The 14,198-nt window shown below is 43.9% G+C and overlaps 3 long non-coding RNA genes across 7 annotated transcripts; 1 reads left to right on the plus strand and 2 right to left on the minus strand.

Annotated features, from left to right (window-relative positions):
* Window positions 1-6,916: 6,916 nt before the first annotated feature.
* Window positions 6,917-9,793, plus strand: LOC124685221. 4 transcript variants are annotated; one of them, XR_006997329.1, is made up of 4 exons: window positions 6,917-7,292; window positions 7,410-7,458; window positions 7,707-7,923; window positions 8,021-9,793. It is a non-coding gene; the product is annotated as an uncharacterized LOC124685221 (long non-coding RNA). The 4 variants fall into 4 exon arrangements; XR_006997327.1 differs by having other exon boundaries at window positions 7,717-7,923; XR_006997328.1 differs by having other exon boundaries at window positions 6,917-7,458.
* A 907-nt stretch (window positions 9,794-10,700) lies between these two features.
* LOC124685223 lies at window positions 10,701-12,300 on the minus strand. Of its 2 annotated transcripts, XR_006997332.1 has the most exons (3): window positions 11,997-12,277; window positions 11,561-11,607; window positions 10,701-11,217 (listed from the first exon to the last, which is right to left on the minus strand). It is a non-coding gene; the product is annotated as an uncharacterized LOC124685223 (long non-coding RNA). The 2 variants fall into 2 exon arrangements; XR_006997331.1 differs by lacking the exon at window positions 11,561-11,607 and having other exon boundaries at window positions 11,997-12,300.
* A 26-nt stretch (window positions 12,301-12,326) lies between these two features.
* LOC124685222 lies at window positions 12,327-13,850 on the minus strand. Its single transcript, XR_006997330.1, has 3 exons — window positions 13,449-13,850; window positions 13,269-13,377; window positions 12,327-13,186 (listed from the first exon to the last, which is right to left on the minus strand). It is a non-coding gene; the product is annotated as an uncharacterized LOC124685222 (long non-coding RNA).
* Window positions 13,851-14,198: the final 348 nt, after the last annotated feature.

Below are 14,198 nucleotides of genomic sequence, written 5' to 3' on the forward strand. Positions count from 1 at the left end.
GTATACCTTCAATCCAATGCTTTAATTGAGCTTCCGGTCCATCCTTTGTATTTCAACTTATACGGTACCACATATTTCTTATCTGACGCAAAGAAAGGGAAGAAACTCTAGCACACAATTTAACAAGGGAGGGGGAGATGTGACTTTAGTAGTCTGCCAAGTTCTCACCAGCACAGGAGACGACAATGTTCGTGAAAGCAGCGGCTTCAGACACAAAATCGTAGAGGCGAGCGTGTAGATAGAGAGGGTCACAACCAGCTGCATCCTCTTGTTGCTGGCACTCTAACCGAGGTAGAAGGTCCTGGCCCATCCGATAATAGATGTACAAGCTGTAGCAAGTAATAACAAGCATAAGCATTGCAATAACAACTGACACTGTTGTTTGAAAGACTAATCATATGAGGAGGGGGGCGAAACAACTCTTATATATGAACAAGTGAAATAAGATGACATAACGATATGTGAGTACAGCATGTAAATAGAACTACTGGTGATGCAGGAAGATAAGATTAGTTGAGCCATCAATTTTTGAAGAAAATGTGGTGTATATTTTAAAAAAATCTGTGTGCAAACAGAGGAAAAGTACAACCAGACAAATCTACTTCAGTGAAATACCAGCAAGTATTATATGCCAGAGTATGAACGTGAGCAGACCAGTCCAGAAAATATACCATGGGAATATATGCACATAACTTTGTAGATCACATTGTTGCTTGAGATATTAAGGAATCAGAATGTTTGTATGTGAAGTGATGAAAAACTAATACATATATGCAAGAACCTAAGAAGGAAAAGAACAGGGATTCAGAGCAGACTCAACAATCCAATCAGAAGTCCATCGCCAACTTACCATATGTACTATGTGTTAGCTCATCTGCAGCACGTCGCAGCTGATCCAGAGCCCCAATGCCATTGTCCTCAGCGGCACGCTCCTGGATTCCACCGCCTCGGTCGACAATCCCGCAGCTGTGACTACACACCCACGACCGATGTTGCCAGTCATGACGGCGCCGACACCCAATACAAGAGGTAGCTACGATGTAGGGAAGCCATGCTCCTACGACCAGATTGGGGTAAATCACCTTCCTAACGGTGGTGTATTCCCTTTCTTCATAACATGAAATTCGTTTTTAGTCCTGATTTTTTTCTGCACCTATTGCTGCATGGGAGCATTTCAACAAACAAATGGTGGGCGTGGCACAAACCTGCTAGATCTGGCGCCTCGCGGATGGCCTGACGATTGCAGCGGTATCCAGTGCTTCGACACTGCGGAGAAATCTTGAGGAGGCCGGACGGTTATTGACGAACTTATCAAAAAAAAGTGGAGGAGATGCCTTGCTCCCCGCCCCCTATGTCCAATCCCTCAACGTGGACAGAGAGTAAGGAGCCCGGTCTTCTTTGCCCCCCCCCCCCCCCCCTCCTGCAGATGCTGCAACCACCGTCCCCTCTACCATGGGAGGCCGGTGACGAGCACCCCTCTGCTCGATGACGATACTTTTAGAGGAGGCCTCAATTCAAGCGAACCAGCATGCATATGAACTGAAAGATGATGTCCTCGCCTGTCCATTCCCACTACATCCACCTGCAGCAATAACAACAACAATAACAATATGTAACACACTGTGACATGCTAGATCCCAATCCAATCAAGGCAAGCTGCTGCTCCTCGATGGGGAGGAAAAAAGAGACCTTGCATTTGTAGTCTATATTCTTCCCCATGTTTGTGATTTGGCTGCTGCTCGCATTACTGCCAGCCACCGCTGAGCTTCCTCCGGGAGATGGCGCGGCGACGCGGCTGAGCAGCTCAGCTCGAGGAAGACGAGAGCAGAAGGAGAGGACAAGCGGGTGGGTCAGGACAGAAGAGGGGCAGAGAAAGGCCTAAAAGGATGTGCACATGCGCAGCAAAACATATGTCCATTGGACATTTCTTCCAAGCCAAAACGACACAGACAGGTGGGCCCAGGAATAAAGAGGCCTACATGCAGAAGCATAGACAAGGAAACACCCGCGTTTGGCGCAGCGAACCGAGAAAAGGACAGTGTCATGCTCCTCCACTAGCAGCGCGCAGCTCACCCAATGCCAAACACAGGGACCAGAAATAAGACACACAATAACAGTGACAAGTGAGCCATGCAATGAATCGGTCCCACGTGCAGTTACTGTCCAGTCCAGCTGCAGTGAACGACTGAACCAATCAGGGAGCAATTTCTGCAGCAAAATAAATCTAGCAAAGAAACAAGTAAATCAACCAAAGCAGCTATCGTGGGAGGCTGTGAGATAGGAAAAGTGCACACGCACTTGCTTGTTCTCAATTGCAACATTAGAGTTTTATTTGATAATAAATTTACACTAACCCAAGTTAATGGTCTACTAGTAAAAACATATTCGCCATGTTTTTGAGAATGGGAGGTGCAGATGCCTCAAGAACACCATTGGTATAGTTAAGCTCTTAATTTCACTAGCAAATTTTTTTTTTGCCAAAGCACTTGGCTCAAATGTAGTTTTTGGTCCGTTTCACCTAAAAACACGTTCTTGGCCCACTTGCCATGTAGAAAAATAAAAAAGAGATGGAAGTCATAATTCAATTGCTTCCCTTAGCTGGTTTGCTTCACCATTATCACCGCCGCCGCATCGATCAGATGCTCGGAAGTTGTCCCACCTCCCCGAGGACTACTACCAAACAATCAAATACTAACATTAGATGTTAACAAGAGAGAGTGACTAATATTGTCAAGTTCTAGATTATCATTGTGATTTTTGCGTAGCTGATAAATTGTTTGATTTGCTGCGACTGATGATACTCCGGCTATCTAAAAAGCATTGCCAGGAACTGCGATTAAAATCAATAGTTAGTCAAGGAGATATACTAAAGTGAGTGATGTGCTGACTTATTTTACAAATAATATTTGGAAAGGTACTCTCCCTTAAGATATGGCAGTATCTTGGCACTATTTTTTGCATCTATTGATGAGTTGTTCAATTTTCGTAGTTCAAACTGAAACGCTTTCCACAATTGGTTTGCTCAAGGCTGTATATGTATTTTCCGGTCCTAAATTGTATTGTTTTTTACGTAACGTTGGATCTTGTGGTCTCTAGCACAGAATCTGACTATATGATGTTCTAAGTACACATAGCCACTGGAATTGTGTAGCATGACAGATAATACCATGCGTTCTTTCTCTGCGATTGTGAAAATCTGAAGCTGCTATAGCCTATTTGTAGGAACTGGTGTCAGCGTTATTGAGTTCGACAAGGGGCATAGGTTTATGGTAGGTATGAAATATAAGGTGAAAATATTCATGCTAAAAATGGAAAAAATCTTATAGCTATGCAGATAGGGTGTGATGTTTCCTGGAATCACATCTAGAGTTGGGAAGGTTACAAAACGGGACTAATGCCTCAACCTTTAGTCCCGGTTGGCTTACAAACCTGATTAAAGGTCATGCACGTGGTAGTGATGGATCGCTCTGGCTGGCGGTCCACGCCGGGGTTTAGGGTTCTAGCCCATGTATTTTGAGATTTCCATTTCCATTTATACATATTTCACGCCAAATACATATATATATATATATATATATATATATATATATATATATACGACGCGGATTTTCTAACTAGTGTGATAGCTACGCACGGGGCTAGAACCGTTGGATCCTGTCCATCTTAACATGTTGATTAACGGCAAACTTCACGGTCCAAAGCTATGCATGGGAAAACACGGGGGTGAGGTGAGCCTATCCTTGCAGTTGCAGCAGTGAGGCTACATCAAAATTTGTTAGATGGTGTCCCCCGCGGTTGAATATTTTGTTCCTAGTGGGCAGGTCCACGTAGTACAGCAGTAGTAAATTAGTAGTAATGATACTGCACGTGGGGATATACCATCATTATTCAAGCGCATGATTAAACGATTCGTCCGTGTGCTAGCTGAGCATCGGAGAAAACATTTCTGTAATAGAACATGTATGTACACGGGATCTGGATAAAAACATTACAATATAATTAACATAACTTTTTCTCTCATAAAATTTACCATTTACTTCAGTATAAACATGGGATCTAGGGAGTATAGATCAGAAACACACCCTGTACAATACATAATCAACATTTACCAAATTCACCGGAATAGTCAAGCAAAATCCAAATTGGAAGAAATCGGAGATTAACTAGCCGCGCCGTTTTCTCGCTTCCACCTATGGCTAAATGCATGCCCACCACGAAAATTTAGATGGAAATAAAAAATTATTTGACTGTTTCGAATCTGAAAATTGTGAACCCCTCAACAAAAAGAATCTGAAGAATTATAGCTTAATTTCGCTGTTTTATCCGTCTGAACAAAAATAGAAACGCACAATTCATGGAACCTGTAACCTAAGCACCATTAAAACCATGAAAACCAAATCGTAGACATTCATATTCCACCAGTACAAACTCATCTTGGAAGAAAAATGAGAGGAAAAAAAAAGGAAAAAAGTGAAGTTGCACATGGTGGAGCTATGCTAGTGAAAAAAAAGTCCTCGTGCGTCCAAGAAAGCAGTCTGTTAATTATCTTGTAATACCCAAGACTGACTCGTCATTTTGGTGTTTTGTACCTGCAACCTAGAAAATCAGAATCAATTAAGAATCAACTCCACATGTGTTCTGTAAAATGAACTTGCAAGAAAACGGTGTTCAGAAAGGAAAAAATCACATGTTTAGAAAAGAAAAAATCACAAAAGAGGAGGTAGGAGCCATGGGTAGGAGGGCTGAGCCGCGCCTCCGCCTCCGATCAATCCGCGGCTCTCGCAAGTCGCATCATCAACAATCCAGAACCATTTTTATGGGAACATAGGTTACACTCCTCAATTTTTTGCAGAACAATAATCAAAATAAAAGAAGACCACGAACTGAAAAAGGATTAGAAAAAATGCTGGAAGGATTGGATGAGACGCCCCGCCCGTGCCTCCCGTATGAGCTACGGGATGGAGAGCCCTGGTGGCCATGGCGCCATGGAGCGAGCTGCAGCCCGCAGGAGGAGACCGTGGTGGGGAGGGAAGCAGGGGCCACCGCACCGGCATCGACGAACCTCCTCGGCCACCAGGCCCGCGAGTCCCCTTCAGTACATTACGGTGAATCTACAAGAAAAACCAACAATTTAACCAACGGTCCCGATTACCACACAATCTCATAAATTCAAGAAAATGAAAACGGTGTAAATCTGGGAACTTCTTTGCAGCTTGATCTGACAACCACCAAGAATAATGTTCAAAAACAAACATGAAATTCTCATGGGAACAAAAGAATCGCTAGATAATAATCCCGACCACATTCAAAAGAATCAAAAGTCACGAACAAGAGACCGCAAAAAAAACTAGTGAACTCGAGAATCGGACATCACAAAAAATCAAGAATCAGAGAGATGAATCGCAAGGTGTAGCTTGAGGGGAACGGATCAGTGTGGTGGCAATGGTGCCTGAAACGGAGAGGTGCTGGCCCGCACAGGTTGCCGGCCTTGTTGCCAGCCTCGCCGGCCTTCTGCCTCCCGACCTCCGTGACGTCTTGCCCCTTCCCCATCGCGTGCCCCACGGCGGCAGCCGCCCGCTCCTTGGCTCGGCACGCCTTGTCCTTGGTCGCGCCGGTCACCTGCCCGGCCTTCTCCCTGCAACGAGCGAACCATGGAAATATTTCGGGACATAACACATATGGAGCATCCCATCGAGATCGTCACCTCGGTGTAGGCCTCGCCTCTCCGGCACGGACGCTTGACTTGTCATGGTTGGAGGCCATCTTGATTTCACGAACTAAGCCGACATCTCCTTGACGTTTCCACCCTCACAAATGGAAATAAAAAACAAAATCTCAGGTTAGGATTCCAACTGCCTCCACTTGCTCGACATCCAACTCCATTAAGCTGCAGATCCGGATCGGAGAAAAATCTACAAATCCGGATCGGAGAAAAATCTACAAAACCAGATCGGAAAATATCTGCAGACCATAACCGCATTGACCACCTCATGTCGGCATCGGCTGTGACTAAGAAGATGGCGGCGCGGCTGCAGCGAGATGCGAGCGGCAGCCAAACCTCAACATCCATGCCCGGCCGTTCAGCTCGTAAGCCAGCTTGGACAGATATCCATGGCCTCGTCCTAATAGCAGCAAATAAAAACTGAACCAACGAAGAAAATGATTGGAGATAAGAACCGAACTACTAGCCTCCAGGCTTGGGAAAAAGAAAACACGGGGGCAGCCAAAAAGAAGAAAGAAAACATAGAGCACACAGAGTCGCGGCACATCCCCTTCCTCGCGGCCACGCACAAGGGCGAACGAAACCAAATCCAAACCGAGGTACAGAGGAGGGAGGGGGCCGCCGCCCGAGCCCGCGGCGGGAGCAACTTCGCGCGGCCGGCGGCATGAGCAACTGCGCGTGTACGGCGGCCGCGCGCGCGCGGCCGGCGGCGTCCGGTTTCGCATCGGCTTGAGGGAGGAGGACAGTGATTTGGTTTGGCTCGTGTTGCTCCCGGAGCTTGCTTCGGCGTTTTGTTTTCAACTAGGAGAGAGAGAGTTAGGTGGGAGGTGGGTTTTGGTCGGAGAGGAAAAGTAACGCCGTCAGTTTAGATGTAGGGTGGAGAATGCTCTATAGAAAATTTGAATGGTTAGATTGCTATGCGTAGCTATCCACCTAGATAGCTGGATATTTCCCATATATATATATATATATATATATATATATAGACGCGCTATTTGACTCCCTGGGGGCAGAATATTATTCTGCACCCCGGTCGGCCTACGCAGGAGCGGCTCCATCTGCCCCGCGCGGAGCGCTCCATCAGTTTAGCGCGCAGGAGCCCGTTTTACGTGTGATGTAAATTTACAGCACCGTACTGTCTCCCATAATATTTTTTTGGCAGGGACCGTTTCTTATTCGGGGTCGTGGGTTTGGGAGCTAGCCCACTGCCCAGCCGCACCTCCTTTTCCTCTTGGGTTTCCTAATGGAGTGCGTCGACGGTGAGCGGTTGGGGAATCGAAATTTGCACAACGGCGAGAGGATGCGCGGACGGCGGCGAGAGGTGGGCGGGCTCAGTAGCGAAGTGAGCGACGGCTGCGCTGACCCTGTCCTAGATAGCGTCGGCGGCGGCAGCAGGTGAAATCAGCAGCCTTGTGGTCGGTCGTCCGAAGCGGCTGTTGGATGGCAGCAGGTGAAATGGCGGTTTGGTGTGATTGGCTTCAACAGAACCAATTCCCATTGGAGTGGAAGGGGACGAGCGGCTGTTGGATGGCGGCAACTGGTGACTTCGGCAGCCTCACCCTCGGATTAGGTGCGTACTATCGATCCCCTTACAAGCTACATGAAGCTTTGCTTGTTTTCAATCGGCGTCCACGAATTTAGTTATAGCCTACGCAAGATCTGATATGTGCGCCTTCTCTTATGTCAGCCCAAGACTGAATTTTTTTTCAGCAATGATGTGGGGATCTGTCCGCTAGGTAAGATTAGATGTCAGGGAAAAATCAGAAACAACTTTTGTCTCCAGATTAGACCTACGGCTGCCTCAAATCCTGCTACTATTCTTTATGCGTCTTCCCATAAAATAGAGCTACTTATCCTGTTGTGTGTGTCTATGATTCTTGATTCCTCAGGTTGAGCTTAATTTTCTTTTGTTCTGGACCCAATCAGATGTTCACTATTAGACTAAGCAATACAAGATTCAGATGATAAACATAAGCATTATTAGATCTATGTAGGTTTCATGTCATCTCGGGGCAATGCTGCCATGGCAGTGTGGCGGCGTCAGCAACCTGGTTCGTCCACGCGGTGGGTGGTGGCTGAGGGTAGCCTCGGCATTGGCACATCGGGTGGTTCCTGCGGGATGCATCATGGTGAGCAGCAGGCCCCCTGAGCCGTGTTGTGGGTCGATTCATGGCCAGCGCGCCCATGGGCTTCAACGTAAGGTACGGTAGCTGGCCATTCCGTTCTCTGTAAGTTTTTTATTTAAATCACCTAGCAGGATGCCAGTTACATAATACTCTTCATAATATGCAAAGAAAGGTACGGTAGCTGGCCATTCCGTTCTCTGTAAGTTTTTTATTTAAATCACCTAGCAGGATGCCAGTTACATAATACTCTTCATAATATGCAAAGAAAACTCTTAACTTTACCCCTGGCCTCTTTCCGGTCAGTTCATCTGGTAAGTAGATGCACTGATTCAGGTTCAAACTACCAACCACTATTCTATCATCCCCATCTTCAACACTTGGCAAATGTCATTTCAGAGGTTAAGCTCTAGGATTGATAGATCATTCCTGTTAGAATGAGTATAACCAATTGTATATTAAACACCTCTGAAAAAATGCGAGAGCCAAGAGAGGCAGGATATGTTTTATTTTTTGCACAGGGATGAGTGAAGTTGGATCTAGAGAGAACAAATAGTAAGTCTAGTGGAACTCGGAAGCACAAACTGTCATGCTTACAATTTGGCCAGAACTGAATCTTTCTTTTCTTCCCGTACTGATTCGGGACAAGGTATTACATGACAGAGCTATAGAGACTAAGAACCGGAAAAGGTTGTGGGCGACCCAGGCTCCCAACAAGATGAAAATTGTACTCTGGCAGATGATACTTGATTGCCTGCCAACGGGAGAACAATTACAACACAGACACATCACGACTGAGGATAACTGTGTGTTCTGTGGTCGTGAATCGACCCACAGCATGGAGCACATGGAATGGAGTTGAGAAATAAATGTCCATTCGAGGACAATGCATCCTTAACAATTTACCATGTTGAACAAAGCTCCTCTATTGAAACCGAACACGGTAGCTGTGGTACCGTCCCATTTATAAAAGAGACTATGAAAAATTAATCATATTCCGAGAAATCTGATTTTGTAATGATACCCCTTTTATGTCAGACTTGAATGCTTTCTGAAAGTTCTGCGTTAGTACTAGCCATTTCGAGTTGTATAAAATATTACACTACATTCTTGTTAGTCACAAGCTTGTCTTGGACAGGCTCAACCTTAACCCGAACAAGCTGCAACACCTATTTAACTATAGTTGGAGAGTCATGTAGCAGTTTTCCTTGTAAATGGTTTCTGATTACCTGATGCAATTGCTTCACTCTTAGTTCATGTTCACTGCATATTTTTCACTAGCATAACATGCCCTATATAGGATGCTCCTGTTTGATAAGTAACACTAGGTGACTCAGCTACATTTTTTTTAAAGGAATATAATTATACCATTCTCATAATTTTATGCTATTTTTCATGTCATAGGCGGATCTTATTGTATATGGTTCAGTAACTCTTATTCTCTTGCTTTTGTGCATGTCGTCTGATGTTCGTGCTACGAATACCACCGCCAACATTAGTAGGCCAATGGTTTTGAGCCACTCAAAGAAATTGTCCAGGTCGAGGAAATCACAGAACAAGGTTGTTCCTTGCGCTAACCCAATGACCGAAGAGCAGCAGGAGAGATAAACATTGAGTTCCAAACTGCTTTATCCTTTCAAGTTCCACCGAAGAAAGAAGTATGTCATATTCTTCTTGAAGTCTTGTTAGCGCCTTTGCTCTACATGAAATTGACCTATGTGACCGAAGTTTGATGGAGCAACTATTACTTGTGCCTTGTATTTATTTTTTATTCTGACTGTATGTCATATTCTTCTTGAAGTCTTGTTAGCGCATTTACTCTACATGAAATTGGCCTATGTGACAGAAGTTTGATGGAGTAGGTATTACTTATGCCTTGTATTTATTTTTTATTCCGACTGTTTGTTATTTTATACCCATTATAAACTCTGGCAGATTTGATCTTATATCCATTGCTTCCCTTGCCATGAGCAAGTGCTCACATGTTGAGCCTTTGGCTCCATCTTTCATGTACAACATGTTGACCTTGATCGTTGGAAAGTCAGCTTTATTGTATCATTAACGCGGTATTTTCATTTAATCCACTTAATGCCATTTGATGTTATCCTTCTAGTCTTGTGAGTTTTCATCAATAGTTTGTGTATTGCAGATAAAGATGAACCAACATAGCTCCCGTGTGTCATCTTACTTGATTTGAATGAAACCAGGCCTTTTACCTGATTCTTTGGAGAAGTTCAGATCCATGAAAATCCATATCAAAAAAACTAGATTTGAAGCTCCCCTTGTGCATACTCTCCCTAAAGCAAACTGCGCTTATGTATATAGCTGAATATCTTTATTGTGGTGTCCTGTCCATGTAATGTTCTTGCTTATGAAAGCTTCCTTCTATTAGCGTCATCTACCAGATCATATCCGGAATTGTTGTACCGCAAGAATGATCCATGCCACGCACGTGACATTTTTTAATTCACTTTTTTTTATGTCCCAGTGTATACCATATTTTATATGGTGTGATGTTGATTTGTGTGATAACATAATATAATTTGGAAGAAATAACCGATGTAATTGGAAGTCCTACTTCCCAGATTTCTTATGTATGCCAATTTTATCTCTCTGTAGCTAGCAGACTATAAAGGTTTTTATTTTTAGAGCTGAAGGGTGCTAGCTAGATCTAGCTACCTTAGTGGTTAAGTATATGCACATGGATGCTTGTATGGTCGAAAGATATGCTAATTAGATGAGCTTGCGAATTCCAAATAGTGCACAATGCTTTTTTTTTCATAAGAACTTTTCTTGCATCACTTGCATGGTTAGTAACCTGATTTGATTAATTGTTTGGACAAGGCATACTCAAATTTGGGAAAACATATGTTGTTCTATTGTTCACCGAAGGATTCAGTACTAACTGAATTGGTTGTCCAGAATGTAAGAATTCCGTAGCGAACACCATAATTTTCACTCAGGTACAACAAAATTCCAGCTTTTGAAAAGAGGGCTTTTAGAGTCACTAATTAAAGTTTGCTTCCTGTCGCTGATTACTCCCAGAGCTTATCTACCCTGAGAAAGACCACACCTAACCAACACAATTATGTCAGTGTCTTGCACGCTAGCTCATGCCGTAGCTTATGTTCTGACCGTCACTAGAATTTTCTCTGCCGCATTGTGATAGTCAGCTAGTCCACAAGGAAGCAGTGCTGAAGAGACTTGTCTAGGGAGCTGATATCTGGTACGCTGCTGCTGCAGTCACCGGTAAGAGCCAAGGCGCCACTGCCATTGGGTGCCTGAGGCCTTTGGTGGGGACGGGAGCTCCAGTATCGGCCATTGTAGTGCATCTTCCAATCCTCTGATGCATCCATGTTTCCCGCTGTCAGCCTGGCAATTGGATAATATCATCAAAGGGTCAGATCGTTACCCAACCAATAAGCAAAAGGCTGACTCAAACTCGAAATAACAATCTGCAAGTAATTTGTGGCAACTGGGGAAGCAAGTTGCTCGACGATGGGCTTGGATGTGCCGCTATGGCCAAAACTGAACCCGCCGTTAAAATTGTTGAAGACAACAGATAACACACCGAGGGGGCTGTCCATCACATATACCAATTCCTTTATTGGTATCCGGACAGATGTACTCCTTTATTTCTAGTTATCTACATATACCCACTTCCAAATAAAGCAACATAATTAACATTAAGGAAGCATATGTGCTATTAGTATACCATTTTATGTTGCACCAAAAGCCATCCACCTCCCGCTGTCCGCCCAACTAGACATAAATATCGAGCAAAGTTTAGAAGTAATGTCTCCTACTGCCGAAATGGCGAAATGGAAATGACCAAATAGCATAATGGGTGCGCGATAAATGGAAAAAGGATGTAGATAATAATGCATATGAATCATCAGTGTATTTAACCAAATATTGCGAGAACTGATACTGATGCACACGGGAAGATGTATATTTTCTATAAAATTATCGACACCAGACCATCAAGAAAATTTAGCTTCTAGTGTATGCTAACAATTTCATTCACATAATGGTAAATCTAAAAAGTATACGTACTACCTGCCAACAATGAGTGTAGAATAACAGATCAAGCATGCCATCTACCCAAGTATTTAACGAAGAGAAAATTCAGACAAAGAAGCATTGCCCACCTAAAGAGTATTCTGAGTATAGTATGGGATACAGATGCATCGCAGAGTCCTCAGTGAAATTGGGTGCACATCAGCATGTGTGCTAGTGATCTTGCTGCAACAATAAGGAGAATCAATTAGCACAAGTTACTAGGGATGTTGCTTTATTACAAACAACATAAAATAAGTTCGTTTTCTGAAGGAGCTTACACACAATACAACCAATTTCCACAAATTAGAAGAAAATAAATGGTATAGAGAAAAGTTTGCCATTTTGATTTTGGTCTGTACACCCCCTCTGGATCTGACCAATTTGATACTTCAGTAAAATGATGATATGGATCTACTATACAGAATCTAAGCCTGGGTAGTAAAGACAGATTATGCTTGTTCAAGAATTTTCAATAAAAGATGCTAAATTTGTAAGCTCAAGTAGAGATTAAAACCCCTCAAAATAGGCAATATCCCCATTCATAAGGTTGGCAGATTCACGTGAATTTAAACCTAGATTATTGAACACTGCAACAATTATTATTTCTCTACATACAGATATTTTTTTGGCTTCTTAACATTCTTTTTTCTAGCTTCTTAACATTCTTTCCCTTGGAATTGAAAGAACCACGACAATGCTTCGAGAAAGGAAGTAGTCCGTCAGATTGAATCGGCACAATAACAATATCCTACTATTGTGAACGACAAAAAAGTAGTTCCTTGAGGGGTCCTTTGTTCAATAATAACTTGGAAAACAATTATCTTCCTCACCCAGGGTCACATAATATTCAAGGAGAAGAACCCAAAATTAAAGAGCAATAAATATATCATATAAGCCTACTATGTGATTAACGTGGCAAATTGCGACAATCATGGGTGAAGCAGTATCGCCAGATATGTATATCTACTCATAAGCATGCCACTTGCAAAGTTCCAAATCACCACTAACATTACATTACAGCAGGACAACGAACAGAATTATTAGTGTTGCTGTTAATCTACTCCTAGATATGTATTTGCAATTTCCAACAAGCAGGACAGCAAGACCCTAGAAACTGTATAGCTGCAACTGTCATTAAACAACATGTACCTAAAGATCAATCTTGAAACAATCCTACAGAATCGATGTTATTGCAATATTTAAAAAACAGAACCGCTGATTTGCAGCACAATTACAGAATCGCTGATATTGCCATAGCATCCAGGTATCGGACGGGCCACTGAATAGCAGATAAAATTTGGCTAGTTATCTAAAACTGCTGTCCATGAAACGTTTCTTATAGAGTCGATGATATGCAATACCTATTTAAAATCTGCTTGGGAATTATTTCTTCGTAGGTTCCTTGAAGCTAAGAGAGGATCCACGAAATTGGAGATCGCTCTGGTGGCCAGGTACGCCACCCGCCGTTCCCTGCAAGAATACATGAGCCACCTCACCGAAAAATTACCCCGGAAGATGACGGGAAAGGGAGGACTGCCTACCTTTACAGCAGCGCGGAAGAGAGTTCTGGCAGAGGGCGTCCAGGGACGAGGATTGAGAGGATGCGTGGCGACGACGAGCTCATCATGGGAATACCGCGCTCGCGAGCGGGGCGAATCAGAGGCTGGATGGAGGAAATCAAATACTTGTGGTGGGCGGCGTAGCCGCTCGTGGACGCGTCGTCGTCAACGGGGTAGAGCTCCACGCGCAGCTCCCCTCGGCGCCGCATGGGATTCGCGAACGTCAGCGAGGGAGTGGAAGGAATTGAACTGGGGAGCTGGGGTCGACGAGCAGGACGCGAATACGGCGCCGAATCTCCGGGCGGCAGCGGCCGGGAGCTTAAGGTCGCCGGATTTGTGCAGCTACGAGGAGCGCATTGCGGCAGTTTCTGGAAACAGGGTTGAGTGGGGAATGCACGTCCCAATCCCCAGGATAAAGAAACCGACAACCTAATAAACCAGCAAAAATTACAACAGGTGGAGTCTGAGTCTGCCCATGGTGTGAGCCGCATCGGAGTACCGGCTCGGTCGACCGACCCGGGAGCAGAATAAATTATTCTACACCCTGTGTGTCTAATAGAGTATATATATATATATATATAATTTGTTATAGTTTCTATCTAATTACATGGAGATCACTAGATTAATGGAGACATTAGCGGCAATGGTATTCTCCGTCTTTATGTATGACCTCGTTAAGTAAAAATCCCGCCAATTCCCTTGAATTGCTTGTACGCGGTCCTCCGGTAGACT

Source organism: Lolium rigidum, chromosome 1, assembly GCF_022539505.1.
Source record: "Lolium rigidum isolate FL_2022 chromosome 1, APGP_CSIRO_Lrig_0.1, whole genome shotgun sequence".
NCBI lineage: Eukaryota > Viridiplantae > Streptophyta > Magnoliopsida > Poales > Poaceae > Lolium > Lolium rigidum.